A 16,894-nucleotide genomic window follows, 5' to 3' on the forward strand; every position below is an offset into this window, starting at 1 on the left:
TATCCATTGTCAGGTGTCAGGTTTTAGGCAGCCAAAAGGGCCCAGGCAAGGGGCAGGGCTCTGTTTCACATAGGAGCCTTCAGGGCACAGAGGCAAGTCAATTCCACTCCGCTGCCCCAGGTAAGGAGATCCTCAGGAAGGCACATGGACCAGAGCAGGGCTGGGGAGGGTAGGGAGAGGAGAGAGGGTAGATGGTGGCACACAGGAAGGAAGGCTTAAGGCCCAGGTCCATGGATAGGTGTCAGGGTTGGGGAGCACAACCTGGGCTGATGGAGGCCAAAGGGCCCAGGCAAGGGGCTGGGCTACTTTTTCCCTTAGGGAGCCAGAAGGGCTAATAGGCCAGATCCACTCCATTGACATGGGTGTGAATCTGGGAAAGGGATCAGGAAAGAGGGCTTGGCAGGGACAGGAACAAAAGGAGGGTCAAAGGAGGACACAGTGGGCAGGGGGCTCAGGACAGTGGACAAGACCTGGGAAGGAAGGCAGGGGATCCAGCAGGGCACAGGCAGTCTCCAGGCCTGGGGTCACTCTCAGGTATCAGGGTTCCAGGTGAAGGACCAAGCATCCAGGGAGAGCAAGGGGCCTAGTTGAGGAACAAGGCTTTGTTTCCCATAAGGTGCCCTTGTCCAGATGAGAACCAGGGCTGGGGACCTGGCAAAAGGAGGTCTGGCAAAGGAAGGGGGCCAGGAGGAGGGCGAATGGAGGGCACGGTGGGGGTTCACGGTGGGTGTGCAGAGGGGCAAGAGCAAGGACCCAAACCAGGAGAAGTGGCAAGGGATCCACCAGACCGACCCAGGATGAAGTACCCAAGGATCAGGAGACATATGATTGCCAGAGGAAAGCGCAAGGTGAAAGTTAGGAATGGCTGCAGGAGGTCCAGGATACAGAGAGAAGTGCAAGGGGCACCTAGGGGACCATGCTGGAGGGCCCAAGCAAGGGGCCCTTAGGTCAGACCCAACATGAAGAGATTCCACACTACCCCAAGGGACATGAGGAACATGATAAGGGGATTAGGTGAGCGGCCAGGCCCTTGGACTGTATACTGCTGCAGCCAGGTTAGAGGGGACTCACCCTTCCATGTGGGAGATGCCTCCCATCAGGGTGTCTGGGGAGCTCATACACAGCTGCAGCCAGGGTAGAGGGGACTCACCACTCTAGGCGGGAGATCCTTCCAACCTGGATGTCAGGGGGAGCTCCTATACTGCTGCTGCCAGGGTACAGCAGACTTGCCCCTCTAGGGGGAAGACCCCTGCCACGTGGGTGTCATTTGGAGTTCCCATACTGCCTGAGCCATGGTAGAGGGGACTCTCCCCTCCAGGCAAGGAACCCCTTCCACCTGGGTGTCATGTGAGCTTGTATACCCAGCAGCCATGGTAGAGGTGAGTCACCCCTCTAGGCGGGAGACCCCTCCCACCTGGGAATCGGGGAGAACTCTTGTACCACCACAGCCAGGGTACAGGGGACTCACCCGTCCAAGCGGAAGGCCACTCCCACCTTTGTGGGTGGGGGGACTTGTATACCCCACTAGACAGGGTAGAGGGTTTCCCCCCACCAGGTGGGAAACCATTCCCACCTGGTTGTCGAGGGGGACCTTGTACACCGCTGCAGTCAGGGTAGAGCAGACTGGACCCTCCAGTCGGGAGCTCATTTACCACTGCAGCCAGGGTACAGGGGACTCTCCCCTCCAGTCGGGATATCCACTGGGAGACCCTTTCCACCTGAGTGTCCATGGTAGCTCATATACTGTGGCAGCCAGGGTAGAGGGGACTCTCCCCTCCAGGCAAGACACCACTCCCACCTGGGTATGGGAGTGGAAATCTTGTACAACTTCAGCAGTGTAGAGGGCACTGGCCCCTGATGGCAGGAGACCCTTTTCTTCTGGGTTTCAGGGGGAGTTGTATACCGCCTTAGCCAGGGTGAAGGGATAAGTGACCATGTTCCCCCCTCCCTCATGCAAGACCACATAGGAAATTCTTTCTAAGGAAAGGTATGTATGGCTGGAGATGGGAGAAAATGCCAGAGAAAACTGTGTAGGCATCTTTGGAGGACCTTAGGATAGAGAAGCCTTACCAGGGATGACTTCTGGACAGTGATAAATAGTCCCCTGAGATTAGCAGGAGGCACATACAGTCATGCTGGGAGAAGGAAATAGTCCCTAGGAGCCCCATCTTCTCACACTCTGCTCTCTCCTACAGCATCTGGACCTTAGCATGTTCTCCCTAAGGAAATTCAACCAGCATGGTCTGCCATGCTTACACATACAATCAGCCTCCTTCAGTGCATTTTCCAGCTGAAGTCCTCTTGTGCTTTGGCTCTTGCCAGTGTCCTGGGGGTGACCCTGTGTTAGTCTGACCCTCAGAATGTGGTCACTGCAACCTCAGACAAAGTTTAAACTCTCCTGATGCCCATTCCTCCTGTTCACCCCCAGCGCTGGCCTCACTCCTGAACTCTGTGCAACCCCAGCTTCTCTCCTGGATTCCTCTGAATGCCCCTCCACTGCTGCTTTCTTGTTTAGGATTCACAGAGTAGCAGCCCCCCTCCTGAGGACCCCAAATCTTCTGTCACTGGAGAGTCTATTGCAAGGGTGTCAAGCCTCATTCTGTGCCAGTTGTGCCAAAAGGTATCCTGTCCTGTGTCTCAGATTGGTGGCATTGACAGAGCATGGGAAGTAATGGCAGGTCAAGTTTGTGTCACCAGGTGCATTGTTTTTGTTAGAAGAGAATCCATCAAACCCAAGCTTATCTCCCTAATGCAATATTGTAGGGAAATTGGGTGAAACTTTTTGTGGATGCAGGCTTCTTAGGTATTTAGAAACCAAGACTCATCTGTTCCGTCTAATGTCATCACAGATAATGACAGACTTCTGCCAATGGGCTGTTTTTTACATGTGTTTTTTTCTTTGTTTTAGGTTCCTCACTGCTCCACTAGCAGCTTCCATTTTGATTGGTTTATTTATTCCCCATCATACCACTTTTGTTACATTTTATATCCTTTTATCTATATTTGAAATTTATTTTTATAGTGGTTTCTATGTGTTTTACATCAATACCAACATATGCCTGAGTTCTATTACCATGTTACCTCTCCTCCTACCCTCATCTCTTCCTTATTGTTTATGATGCTGTTGTCACAATTATGATGTACACACTGGAATTTTTGTGTTCATTTCCATTATTGATTCAAACTGTGAACTTTTTTCTCCTGTTTTTAATTTATAATATAATATGTTAGAAACTAAAATACAAGGGTATGTCATTGTTAGGATTTATGTTCATCTATGTAAGTACCTTTAGCAGAGATATTAATTTCCCAGGTTCTCAAGTTCCCATCTCTTACCCTTCTTAAGTTTTAGGACTCTCCTCAGTCTTCCATGCTGGGCAGGACTATCAGAAACACTAATGTACTCTGCAACTGTCCCATTTGTGGTGGTCAGCTCTTCTTCACTGTGACCATTATATCTGACAGGAACAAGTTAGAGGAGAGTAGATTAATTTTTGGCTCATGGCTTCACAGGTCCCCATGAGCTTCTGACTCTGTCACAGAAACAGTATGATATAAGGTCATAGTGGAATATGTAGAAGAGTAAAACTAGACTCTATTTCTCACATTGCACAAAAATTAACTCAAAATATATCAAAGGGCAATGGTGAGCCATGTGCAGCAGCAGCAGCAGCAGTCTAGGCCACATGGAGAACAGGGGCGGAGCCTGCCGGGGCACCATAAGGGCAGGGCCAAGATCTCTGAGCAGGCGCCATTGCCAATGAATTTTCACTGACCCCACACTTCTTTGCCAAAGCTAGAATAGTCATGGCAGCCTTGCTCAGGAGACAAAGCTTGCATGAGCAGGGCACGTTCCCCTCTTAAAGGAGCAGGTCACTGTTGTGCAGGCAGGTGTGCATAATGAAGCTTCAGCACCAGGCCTGCTGTCAGCTCCAGGGTTGCCATGGGCAAGGATGGCCCTAGGCACCCGCTGAGAAGCTGGGACCAGGCTTCCTAGCATGAAGGCAACAAGTCTCTGCTGCTGGGAGCTGTGGTGGGAGGGCTTCTGAACATAGTCGGTGAAAGTGGCCCTACAGGGAGATTGGTGTGGGCATGGCTCCAGGCAAGTTGGCAAGCCTAGCTCTGCTTGTTGCCTCATATCTGACTCTTGCTGGGCTTTGGGCTGGCCTCACAGGCTTGTCTTACCCCGTGCTTCAGAGCTGAAACCAGTGAGTTAGTTGTGCCATACCAGCCTGAAGGACTGCTGGTGGGCAAAAGGATCCCAGGCCTGCAGGGCACAAGAAGATGTCTGTAGGGCACAGCTATGGCCACAAGGCTTGGCCCAGTGGCGGCCTCGCATGACAGGAAAATTCTCTTGTGAGAGTCATGACCACCCAGAAATACTTCAGACTCCTGCTATGGCTGCCTTCAGAACATGACCTAAAACAATTTCTGGGAAAGTGGAGTTTTTCTCTAGTGAGTGTTAAGACACACCTGTACTTTTTCCAATTGTGCCACTATGGGGTGTGGATAGCACTTACCCACCCCAGAAGACTTTCATGATACTTGAGTATTTGCATGAGCACTGCTTGGACAGTGATCTGGAAGCAGATGATGATCTTTACATCAAGAGAGATCATCTGAAGAGTTTCCTGAGGAGTTTAAATATCATTGAGTCTCTGTTCTTCAGGCAGACAGCACTGAGTACTACAGAAATGTTTTGTGTCTTGTGAGATACATCAGCTTTTTTTTTAAATGAGCATTCTGAACAGAAGAAGAAGGGGTACATCTGAGATCTCCAGAACAGTAAGATTCACTAAGCTATCGTGCTTACCCTGAACAAAAACCCAGGCTACCAGTACAAACTGCACAGCTACATTCTCAGTTGCCAAATTACAGAGCAGAGTCATCACACAATGCAGATCCACTGAGAAATCATCCTAATGAGCAAATACAGCAACACAGAGATGCATAGAGGACCAACATCTGGTAATCCCTGCTTCCTTCTTGAGGTTTCAGTCCTGCCCTCAAGAGGAAATTCTGCAATGAGAATTTCTGACTGGGAAGAATTTCTGTTTGGCTGTGGACCATTAGCCACCCTGTACCCCCCCTCCCAAGAAGAATGGACTCAGCCTAGATGGAAGCCTTGGATGACATCATCATGTAGGTAGTGGAAATGATTAAGGCCACCACCAAGACACGGGTATGCATCATGGACTTCAAGGAGATCTATTGTGGCTATCGTCCTGTGGTGAATCCCAAGTATGGGGCAGAGTACATTCTAAGCCTACTGCTTTTACACAGGAAGTATAAAGGAAAGATGTTAGTTGGTGTGAGGAGGCATGCAGACCTAAAGAATATTTTCATCAAGATCCAGTTAGTGGAGCACGTGGAACTAGACACTCAGGAGCTGACCAACAGAATCAACCAGAAGTCTGGATACCTATTCTTCCTCTCCAATTCCCTGAAGTAGCTTGTTCCCTTCCAGTTCCCTGGATCCAAGAACAAACACAAAGAGCCCAAAGATGAAAATGTCATATACTGATGCTATTATCTGGACATTTTGACATGTTTGTGAGGTTTTTGAGTAGTACAACAAAGTGGTTATGCTACTTTTTAATTCTGACTCCAACCCTGATAAGGCCAAACTAGTGGAACTGATGAAAAATCATAGCAGTAAGTACCCTAAAGGTGATATGAAGGTTTTGCCTTCATCTTTAGAATTTTAAATTGTTCCGGCCCTCAGGGTAAGATATTCCCATTTCATAACAAATCTTTGCACTTCTTCTGTGAAGTTGACCTGGTGTTTACCATGGAACTCCTGCAACAGTGTTGAGCAAATAGAGTTTGGGGTCAATAAACACATTCCACAATCATCTTTAGACAGTATGATTGAAAGATTATTTATGATGGGAAAGTTCCCAGGGACAACTGTTTTTTTCCTTTTACTAAAAAAAAAAACTGGCTTCTGGAGAAACTATGGGTTTGGCATTACTTGTACTTATAAGGGAAATCTTGTCCAAGTGGGTGGCAATTTCCATCCATGGCTGGGGCTGAAGGATGTGGACATTTTCAATAATGTTCTCCAAGCATGTTTGAAGATGTTCAGAATCCATGAGGTAGGAGTAGTGCATGTCCAACAACCTGTCTTCCATGACCCCAATCTGGATCCCAAACAATACAAAGTGTGCTTGGGGTCCAAAGCATCATCACATGGTTCCATGCAGCAATTAGCTGAAATGTGACTGGAAATAAATTGTCCAAGTTATAGTAGCAGCCAGCCTGATGTCCAGCTCTTCTGGATAAAAAATTTTTAATTATCTATTTTTTTTTTTTTAAATTGTAAGATCAACTTTTGAAGTCCATGCAAGGATATAATTTCTAAGTGTTTTTCTTACATAGGACTCCTTTAAATTGAGATTTGTGAACAAAATTGTGATTAATCTTTGCCTTTGAACACATCTTCCTTTGAACATGATGTAGCAAACCAGCTTAATTCTGGTTTGAAAGTCTTGGATGAATTTTTTTTTTCATTTCCTTTCAGGCCCCTTGTCTACAGTCTTATGGCAAAAACATGAAAATTCTCATGAAATATTATTGTAACAAAAAACTAAAACACTGTAAGATTCTGTTTTGCTAACATTGCACAGTTTCTAACTTTTGTCTCTTTTCACAAGTTTTTTAAAAGCCATCTCAAGTTCTAGAGCAGGAAGTGGAGCAGCGAGTGCAGGTAGAAGGGTCCTTGATGTTGCAGTCTGGCTTTATGGCAGTGTTGAGATGGCAAAACCTTTAAGATCTGGGTCTTGTGGAAGGTCTCCAGTCATAGACAGTGTGCCCTTCAAGGTATTAATGGAGTCCCCATTCCTCTCTCTTTTCCTCTTATCCTTACCTGCCATGAGGTGGGCAGATCCTCTCTACCATGTGCTGCCCAACACGATAGACTCCCTTACTTCAGGGCCAAAGTGATGTAGTCAACTGCTCATGGACCAAAATGTAGACACCTGAAAGGAAGAAGAGACCTTTTATTCATATTAGTTCATTATTTCTGGTGTTTGTTAGGATGATGGAAAACTAACACTGCAGGAATGCAGAACCAGAGTTGTATCCCTGCATCCCTCCTCCTGTAACAACTCCTGCAGCCTGCCACTGGATGTCTAGCCTCCCCCATGAAGAGCTTCAACTCTTTCCAGCTCTCAGCTCCCCATGTCTGGCCTCTGCTGCCCCATATTGGACTGTCCATGTCAGGCATTCTAAGAACTTGGATGGAGAGATTGAAGTTAAAGAATTAAAATTGCCTAAAAAACCACCATCCAGTTTCAGGCTCACATCATGCCAGGTGTTTTAAAATGTCTGGTCCTCCCAGGTCTTGGCTGATATTGTTAAAGTCCCAGGACACAGAGTTTATACAAAGTTGCTGTGTGCTTTATGCAAGAAAAACTCCCTCTCTGTACCTCTACTAAGTGATCAACAGAAGGAACTAGAATATCCCTTCCAGGCCAGTGGAGTCTGTGATAGCATACATTCTACTAGGGGAAAAGAGTCTCTCCCAATTCCTGGGGAGAGCTGAGGTAGAAAATACTCTACTCCCCAAATATTGCCAGAGGAGGCAGGGTTCTTAAGATCTTGGAAGCCTCTCCAAAGGGGCTTGGCTCTACAGAGCTAGCCCCTAACTGAGAATTCTGAGACTCAGAACCATTCTTATGTCCCCAGAACAATACTGTCATCTTTTGTCTCAGAATCCCCAATTCCCCACCCTGCAGTGGGACAATCACATGAGTTGAGAAGAGCCATTGGGGATGGCAAGAGCAGGGAGCTGAGGACAACTGGGCCTAGGAAGAATAAGCACCTTATACTCATAGTGAGAGTCTCTGAGGACTGTGAGTAGAAATGAGGCAGCAGGAGGCTAGGGCTAGTCCTTCCTACAGGGGAGCACTAGAATAGCATACCTACCCCTTTTCAAAAGGAGAGACAAACCAGACTCCAGGGACACTGAGAAAAGGGCCAGCTGGACCCAGACTCCTCTCTCACTGCCAAAATTTAGCTCTCAGTGTATATCAGTATGGAGCAGGGGAGGACATGGGCATCTAGAGCTGCAGCTGCAACAGCTGGGAAGATCCCCTACCCAGCCCTGTGAGGATCTCCAGGATCCTGCCAGACCTGAATTTCCAAATTTCTGAGTGTGGTCACCTTGTGAGGAAGTGGTCTGTGGTGAGACATCTGCTGTAGGTCCAGGAGCTGGTGGGGGGAGAGGAGCTGAGGCTGGGCATTGGTATAGCTGGGGATACTATGTTTAGGGACAGTCCTTTTTTTCTCCATGAGACCTGGGAGAAAAAAAGCTTCTGGGTCCTGAGTAGTCAGAGAGTCATGCCCATATGGGGGTGCCATGGAAGAAGTTCCTAGGATGGAACCTGGCACCAGTCCCCAGGATATGAGGAGTCCAAGGCCAGAGGCAGGAGTTAGACATGCACCCTAACAGGAGAGAAGCAGAAGTGGCTCAGGGAACTCCCATGGGCTCCCCCGTGAACACTGCATAATATCTTTTATGCCATCTTGTTCATCTACAAGGTCAGTGACATTTAGGGTTTATTAGCCTTCAGCATCAGGCCTGGCCCTCAGAAAATGAGAAAATAATATTGTGAAATGGAGAGATTCAGCCTGTAGATAAAGACAATTGATCTAATGAGTTGAGGAAAATCATTCAGTCATGATCACCATCCTTGTCTTTATCTAGTTCTTCCTTCTAATCATAATCATCACTGAGTTGTTTGACAGTTATTTGAGATAGAATGATCAAAATTCATCATCTATACTGGGACTTTACTGGGAGTGGAGAAGACAGTAGTCATAATCATGTGAGAACAACAGGCACAAATTAGGAATGTCTGGAGACCCCAGGAAATAGGCCTAGATCCCTTCTGCATAGAGCCCCTCTGGTCTATAGTAATTCTGTGTAATTATTGCCCTAACAGATTAGGTTTGAGATTCCAAGTAACTAGGCAGTTATTCAGGAAGACTGACCCTGGCCCTAGCACTCTCTGCCATGTCTCTGTGTTTATGTTCCCATGGCCTCTCTACAATTATTCAAGAAGGCCAAATAAGTGAGCATTTCCTTCAGGTCACGCCAGATGGAGGGAGTTCTCATGCAAGGTTCTTTTAAACAATCTCTTGACTCTTGGGGACTTTGCACAACAAAATGTTTTTGAGAAGGAAGCAACCTTCCTAGACCATGTCAATGCTACTTTGAGAGTCATCCAATCTCATGTGTGTGAGGGATCCAGGTTGATTTAGAACTGTTCTTCATGCATATCTCATTGAGGAGCCTCAGGGGGAGCTTTGATTCAAGGTCGTGACATGTGGTTTCTTCAGAACCATAGAAAACCCATCCTGATGAGGGGATGAAGATTGGGCATTCTGTGAGATTCTCAAGAATTCAGACAATAGCAGGAAAATTCCCTGGAGATGAGGTTGGAGACAGGGAAAATGGCCCAGGAATGACAGAGACCCTGGTGAAGAAGCTGATGTGTCAGGAAGAAAGGACAAAGTTCACTAACATTAAATGTCAGTGGGCACTACAGTGGACAGTGACTATGTCATCTATACTCCTAGAAGTTCAAATTTCTAGTTGGCTTGAAAACTTTGTTTTGGACCTGTGAGATGGGAAGTACAGGCTGGGGGTCAGAGTACTATGGTATGAAGGATATTGGTGTTCTCTTGTCCAGACCTGGTGGAGGATACTCTCCTGGTGCCTTTGTAGGTCTTGCAGTTGGGGGAATGGACCAGATGGGAGAATCAACCTGCTCAACTCAGGAGGAGCTACTGACTCTGCTTCTCCCTTCCACTAGAGCCCCAAATAGTCACTTGATTCCCCTCCCCCAGACCTGAGCAGCCACTTCACTCTCCCTCCTCTAGAGCCCCAGAGTTGCCTCTCTAGGGATCCCCCACACCCACCTGTGCTATTCTGGGCTATGACTTTTGCTATAGAGAAAGCAAGTCTCTCTCCCCCTTCTGACTCTGAGAACCTTGTCTCATTCCAGGGCCCATCAGCTACTGGACCCTGACATTCTTTCTTGTACATTGAGGGGCTTACCCACCTTAGACCTGCTGTGTGGTGAGGCTGTTACTCCCTAGGGTCAATATAGGTCTGAGCTGGGTATAGAGTTTGGAGCGGATGGCTGAGTTTAGGTCTGGGTCTGCTGCCTTTGGCCTATGTGGAGTCTGGGCAGACTGTGTATGTCTCTCAGAATCATCATGAGATGGGCAACCATAGCCCTCAAGTCTCAGAGTCATTGAGGGTCAATGAGATACTGTGACATGGCCAAAGTGGCCAAGCACAGGCAGCTGAAGCATTGCATGGATGCTCTGTTGGTTAAATTTATCCCAAGATAAGGGGGAGATTCCTGTGCTGCATCTGACATTATTGGTCTGCGTGGGTGATGCTTCACTCCAGGAACTTGAGGCAGGGAGCAGTAGTATAAATTCCAAATTGTCCCCCACCAGTTTGTGAATTCCTCTAGGGTAGGTGGTCCTCATGTCCCTCCACTCAGCAGTTGGCCCATACCACAGCTACGTTCACTAAGGGACTGTTGAATGAATGTGTGATTGAATTAATGATTCAATGACATGGGCCACAGGGATGAGGATCTGTGGAAAGAGCCTTGGGATGGGTCACCCAACAACTAACTGTGATCATGGTTGTTCATCCATTCATTGTTGGAGCCTCAGTTCTCTCATCTGGAAAATGGGCACACAAATACCTGGTTTGCTTTGCTTTTGGGACCCACTGAGACAGAGTAGACAGAGTAATCCAGGTCCTCCAACTCCACAGACTCACAATAGTGTTAACATGCTCAGCATCTTCTCTTGGCATTGTATAGGCACAGCCTGCATAGGAGGGAGAGTGACCTAAGGCCAGGCAGTTGGGTACCACTATCCATGTGGCCTTTAATACCTATGGCACCTAAGCTGGCTTTTCCATTACAGTCAGGCATGGGGGAAGATGTAGTCATCTTGGGTTGACCTTTGCCCAGTGGACCTAGGTACTCACCATCTGTATAGCTGTGGGACTCAGACAAGCTGCCTTATTTCTTGGAACCTCTGTCTCCTCATCCACAAGGTGTGGTAGTATCGACATCTGCCTCCAAGGTGGTCTGGATCACCTGATATAAAACATGTCAGATACCATCTCAGAGTTTCCCTGAAAGCAACCCTCAGACAAGGTCACTATGTTGACAGGTCATGGCTGGTGAGATCATACCTGCAGCAGAACTGGGAGCAACTTTACAGTGAAACAGCAAACATGGAGGGCTCAGTAAGGTCCAGTCCAGAACCCAACTTAACCTCTGAGGACAGGCTGCTGGAGACACAGCCCTTATCACTAGGTGCCTGCCTCCAGTGCACATTCAGAATGGTAAGCCCATTCTGGCACAGGGCTGCCACAAGGAGAGCCAAATTACCAGTTTCCAGCAGCCATCAATCCCCAGCAAGGCTAAGAGATTGAGCAGGCAAAGAAGCAGCAGGCCCAGAGTACACAAGGAGTCAGTTCCCAATAGTTCTGACAGGGCAGCACCAGCATAGAGGACCAGAGAGAGGGGCCCAGAAGGGTGAATAGTTTCAAGATGGTGAGAGTGGCATGGAGTGTTCAAGGCCAAGATCAAAATAGGAGGAAAGTGAGAGGATCCTTGGATGAAGCCACTTGAAGGCCATCAGTGCCATGGGAAGTGTAGAGAGAGGATGTTATCAGAGATTCTGGGCTTGAAGTGGGAAGGGAGGGAATGGAGTCCAGGAGTCCTTGGAGATGTGCTGATAGTGGTACGAGTACAAAGATGACAGCCCAGTGATCTACTTCTGACAGACAAATCACCCAGAGACTCTGGGCCATGGTGTCTCCATCATAGACTGAAGATCCTCATAAGATCTTCCTCCAAGGGCAGTTTGGTGACAGAGAAGTAGACCCAGGGAGAATTGGGAAGAAAATGTCTCAGAGATATGACTAAAATCATAGTTCCTTACCTGTGATCCTAGACCAAGTAGGGACTGTGGAAGACCAGGGATGTGTGCAGGGATGAGCCTGGGCTAGCCCCAGAAATACCCAGATTGGGGATGGACAGAAATAGAAAGGGAGAGGAATTGAGGAGAAGTCTGCCCTAATCCCTAGGAAATTAGGATCAAAGCTGAGCTCAACTGAATGAGGGCCCCTAAGAATAGTACTTCTTAATCCTGGAAACTGTGAATGTATTATGGTCTGTAATCACAGGGACTTTGCCCAGGGGATGATGTTAAGGGCCTGAGATGGAGGATTATCCCAAATTATCTGGGTGGTCCAAGGTAGGGGAAAGATGAAGGTGGGAGGTCAGTATAAGATAAGGAATGTGAGAATGGAAGGAGATGAGGGAGGGAGAGAGAGAGAGAGAGAGAGAGAGAGAGAGAGAGAGTGAGTGTAGGGGAAGAGAAAGAAGAGAAAATGGGAGAGGGAGAGAGACGAGGAAAGAGGGGGGAGGGGCAGAGAAAGCCAGAAAAATAGATTTGTAGATGCTGCACAGCTGGCTTTGAAATTAGAGGAATGGATCAGGAGTCCAGGGATGTGGTATCCTCTGGGAGCTGGAAAAGGTCAGACAATGGTCTCTTCCTGAGTCCCTAGAAGGAGCCTGGCCTCCCAACACCTTGATTCTAGATCCCCAGGATGCATTCTGGACTTCTGACCTCCAGGCCTGTGACAGAATAAATGCATGTTATTTTTTGAGCCACTGTAGTGCAGTGATCTATTTCAGCAGTCACAGAAAACTACCACAGGAGCGGGGCACTCATTGTGACCCCTTCACAGCCCCTGCCCATGGTGACACAGGCATGACCTTAGGCCCTGAGCCCCAACTCTGCTAACTTCCATTGTAGATTAAAGAGACTGGAGCTCAGGGACTGCATGAGCTGGTAGGGTGGGGCTGGGCCACAGACTCACCATTCATTCATGGTCATAGAGTGGCTGGATCTCTAACCCTGCTAGTCACTGCCTCACAGAGAAACTCTCAATACAGGACCTAGTTTTCCTGCTAATATCCACACTTGTGACTTCCCTTTCACCAAAGGAAGATGGCAGGTGACCTTCTGTGCCACACACTTTAAAGAATCATTATGTTCTCAGGCCTAACCCTAACCCTAACCCTAACCCATGGTATAAGTTCTAAGAACTGTGCACCCTATCTCCTCTCCAGCCCCATGAGTATTCTCTCAGGGGCCAGTCTCTGCACCTTTTAGTGTCTTTGCCCTGTAGCTACCTGCACCCACACCCTGAACAAGGTCACTAGCATCCTGCTTGTGACGAAATTCTAGATGTTTGCATTTACTCACCACCATCTACTCATTTGTACATTCATTTCTGGCCTGCAGACCAACTCTGAACCAGACAATTGAAGAAAAGTGATCCTCACCTTGGGTTAAGTGCTTTAAAGGACAGGCAGTCACAGAGCCAGCACTGGAAGCCCAGCCAGCAGGGTGGCCACACAGTTCCACACCTCTGTGTCTCTCTACACCATCTCTGGAGTATGTGGGTCTGGCTGGGTCCTACCACACTGTGTAATTTCTGCTGAAGTTTCTTCTTTTGTCACTGTATTTTAAACATTTTGCACATTTGAAACTATTCTTGTTCATCATGCTTTACTAGTGTGTGTGTAATCCCTTCCAGAAAATATATTTATTCAAACCTGCATTGGCCTCTTATACTGGCCACAGCCAGGTAGCTGGACTCTAGAGATGCAGCTCCCCTCTCATACACATACCCCAGCAAGTTCTCAGCTCTAAGGATGGCCATCTCTGCAGAGGTTGTTTCAGGGCCCCTTCTTGCCTACCCTCTTCACATAGCTTCCAGCCTTACCAGATAAGTCTAATAGTCTTCCCTATCTGTGGGTGGAGTCCATATCCTTGCCCTGGTGTGGGAGGATAGAGACTGAAATGATGGTGGCACTGATCTTCCTTGTTTGATGGCAGTCTGATGCCTTGTTCTGATGGAGGCTGCCCATGGCCCCTGATGACCATCCTTAGGGTAGCCAGACACAGGTGGTGGGGCCAGGAGGCAGGCGCTATTGGTAGACCTTCCTAAGCAGCCTTGGGGAACTGCTGAGTGTACGGAAACCAGAGTTCCCAGGTCAGCCCAGTTGGGCCTGGCACACAGTGAGCCCCATTCAGTACTCTGATACATGGACCTGAGCTAATCTGGGATAGAGGGGTGTTAAGAGCTGATTTAGTCTCATTCATATAGCCTACCTCATTCCCAGTGGTGCTCTCTGGCCCTCCAGGCAATACCTCAGCACTCTTAACTGGCCCTCATGAATCACAGTTTATAGAATTGAAGCTCCACAGTTGGTAGATGTCAAACAAGGGTTTTATGGTCAAATTTGGGGTCAGTTGGGTAAAATGGTACTGAAATTCTTTCTTTTCTTCTTGACTACAGGTCATCTCAGGGCCTTGGTTTTAGAGTGGGGTAGGTAATATTCTCTCTGATAGAATCCCTATGTGCCAAACTTCAGGGCCTGGTGTGCCCAGGAACCCATTTGGGGACCTGGTGACTGGGGTGCTTTAGAGAAGTGGAGAGGGGAGACCTTTGGGCCCTCAGCAAGTAGAGGCCCTGAGATAAGTGGGCAATCCCACACAAATCTATACCCCTGGGATTCCTGATGGGGGGAGGGATCATGATGTTGCCCAGCAGTGAAAGGCAATGTACAAGTTTAACCTTTGGATTTATGATTCCATTTCTTTGCAGCAAATGTCACAGGAAATGTCAGGCCAAGTCTGAAGCTGGGTGAGGGGCCCATCTAGAAAGAGGGTGGGGTTTAGGAGGCTGGAGGACAGAGGGATTTAAGCCAGCGTGAGACTTCAGGCACCTCACCACCTCCTGGGAGCCCTCTCAGATTGCTCCTTGCTTGCTTAGGTCCCCAGCACTGTGTTCTCAATTTTCCCCAGCCATTGTGACCTTGTTAATATGTTGCTTTTATTTGCCCTCCTGCCAGGGCCCAGATGGGGCTGGGTCAGGTACCTTCCAGAAGTTCCCCCCCCTCCCCAAAGATTGGGAAGCCATGGATCAGCTTGTGAAGTATTGGCTGGCTGTGTGACCTTGGGTAGCACCGGCCTTCCCTGGTAACTGGAGGCCTCATTTATAAACCATGGCTGTTGACCAGAGGTGGTGTTCCTAGCTCAGTGCCTTTATGAGTAGGAAACACTCCAAATCCTGGGATTATCCGGTGTGGGGCTCTGGAAGAGATGGGTGGGGCTGGTTGCAGGACCAGGATGAAGATTGGCTTGTAGCATCCCACAGCAGCCCCAGCACCTGGAGCAGAACTCACACTGTAGGTGCTCAGTAAAAATAATGAGTGAACATCAAAGGCAGAAAAGGTCTTAAGTTGACTGGGAATCCATGCCATCAGAGTTACTTGCCCCCTATTCCTTCCCCATGCCACATCCAGCTCAGCCTGTCTTGTCACTGGGCTCTGCACTGGTTCTCAGATCTGGAAGGTTGGTCAGTGAATGCTGACCAACTCCCTGCCATATGTGGGACCTATGCAACCAAGAAGAGGGTCTTCAACTCTCTGGGCTACTTCCTCCTAGCAGCTTCACATCACTCCTGTACACAGCTACACTCCACTGGGCATCCAGGACCCTCAAATTCAGTCTATGTGATATCATATCCTTTGTATTGGACATTAAACCCCACAATCCTGGCCTGCCCACTCTACTTATCCCCAAAGACAGATTCGTTGTACAAAGTCTGAACTTCTCCCTGTCCATTCTTTTTTATTCCTCATGGCAGTCCTGCCTTATTAGATCATCCCCTCTACATCCTGGCTCAAGACCACACCCTGCTTACAATCTTATTTTCCTATAAGATGGTATTTTCCAACCCTCCTGACTAAACCCTCCCAAGAGTACCTCTAAGTGAAGCTTTTTCTCCTTACTTTCAGGGCCTGGGCCTGAAGGTTTCACGCAAGAAGCTTTTCTTCCACCTTTGCTGGGGAAGCTCCAGGTGCTATTTTCTGTCACCCCATCTCCGTGTCTCCCAAACAGTCTAACCCTCGCATGAGAGAGCAGAGAGCTATTTGTGGGTAAAACAAAACATAATTCAAATTAAATGAACATAATGATGGATGATGAAATATTTCATGTGTGTTATGCATCATGATAGAAATATTAAAATGATGTCACAATTCTATAGTAATCTCTCACACTTTTCAATGGTTAGGATAAAATGTACTTCTGACAATCAATAGTTGAATTTAATTTAAAATTGCAACATTGCTTCAATTTTTATTTGTATATCTTAACATGAGAGTCTTGAAAATTATTTTGTAAATTTGACAATTTCCTCAGATGTAAATTGATGTAGTAATAGTAATATAAGGTTATTTGAAGATTAATTGATACAATGAATTTCTAATTATCTCTTACAAAGTGCTTGATATATAGTAAAGTGAAATAGAGATTAAATTCTTTCTGCTGAATAAAATGCAATGAGCAATCCAATTCCCATTATTTCCTTTTCCTTAAAGATAAATGTCAATTGTAACATCTAATTTTGTCAATGTCAAATCAGTGTCTTTCAATATGCCCATTTAAAGAAAAATATTTTGATTTTCCATTTAGATTTTCTAAATCAGTAAATTTTTCTTTGCACTTATTTTTCTTTTTATTACATGTATTTACAATATATAGAGCATAAATACTATATATTATACTAAATATATCATGCATTTCTTATTAATTTAATTTTTAAAAATATTTTAATGGAAAAAAAAATATGTGGCAACTTTAAATGTTGACCTTGAAAGTGAAATATTTTCCTGGTAATATAAAGTGTTATTTGGTCATTTTTTATTTTGTGTTTTGTACTATTTTAAACTGTGTGTAATTTTTATTTCCAATATGATAATTAAAT

General features: G+C 46.9%; 1 pseudogene; it reads left to right on the top strand.

The window, feature by feature from the left end:
- Positions 1-698: 698 nt before the first annotated feature.
- On the top strand, positions 699-6,296 carry LOC143389085 (chondroitin sulfate synthase 1-like; annotated as a pseudogene).
- Positions 6,297-16,894: the final 10,598 nt, after the last annotated feature.

This window comes from Callospermophilus lateralis, unplaced genomic scaffold (assembly GCF_048772815.1).
Source record: "Callospermophilus lateralis isolate mCalLat2 unplaced genomic scaffold, mCalLat2.hap1 Scaffold_43, whole genome shotgun sequence".
Taxonomy (NCBI): Eukaryota; Metazoa; Chordata; class Mammalia; order Rodentia; family Sciuridae; genus Callospermophilus; species Callospermophilus lateralis.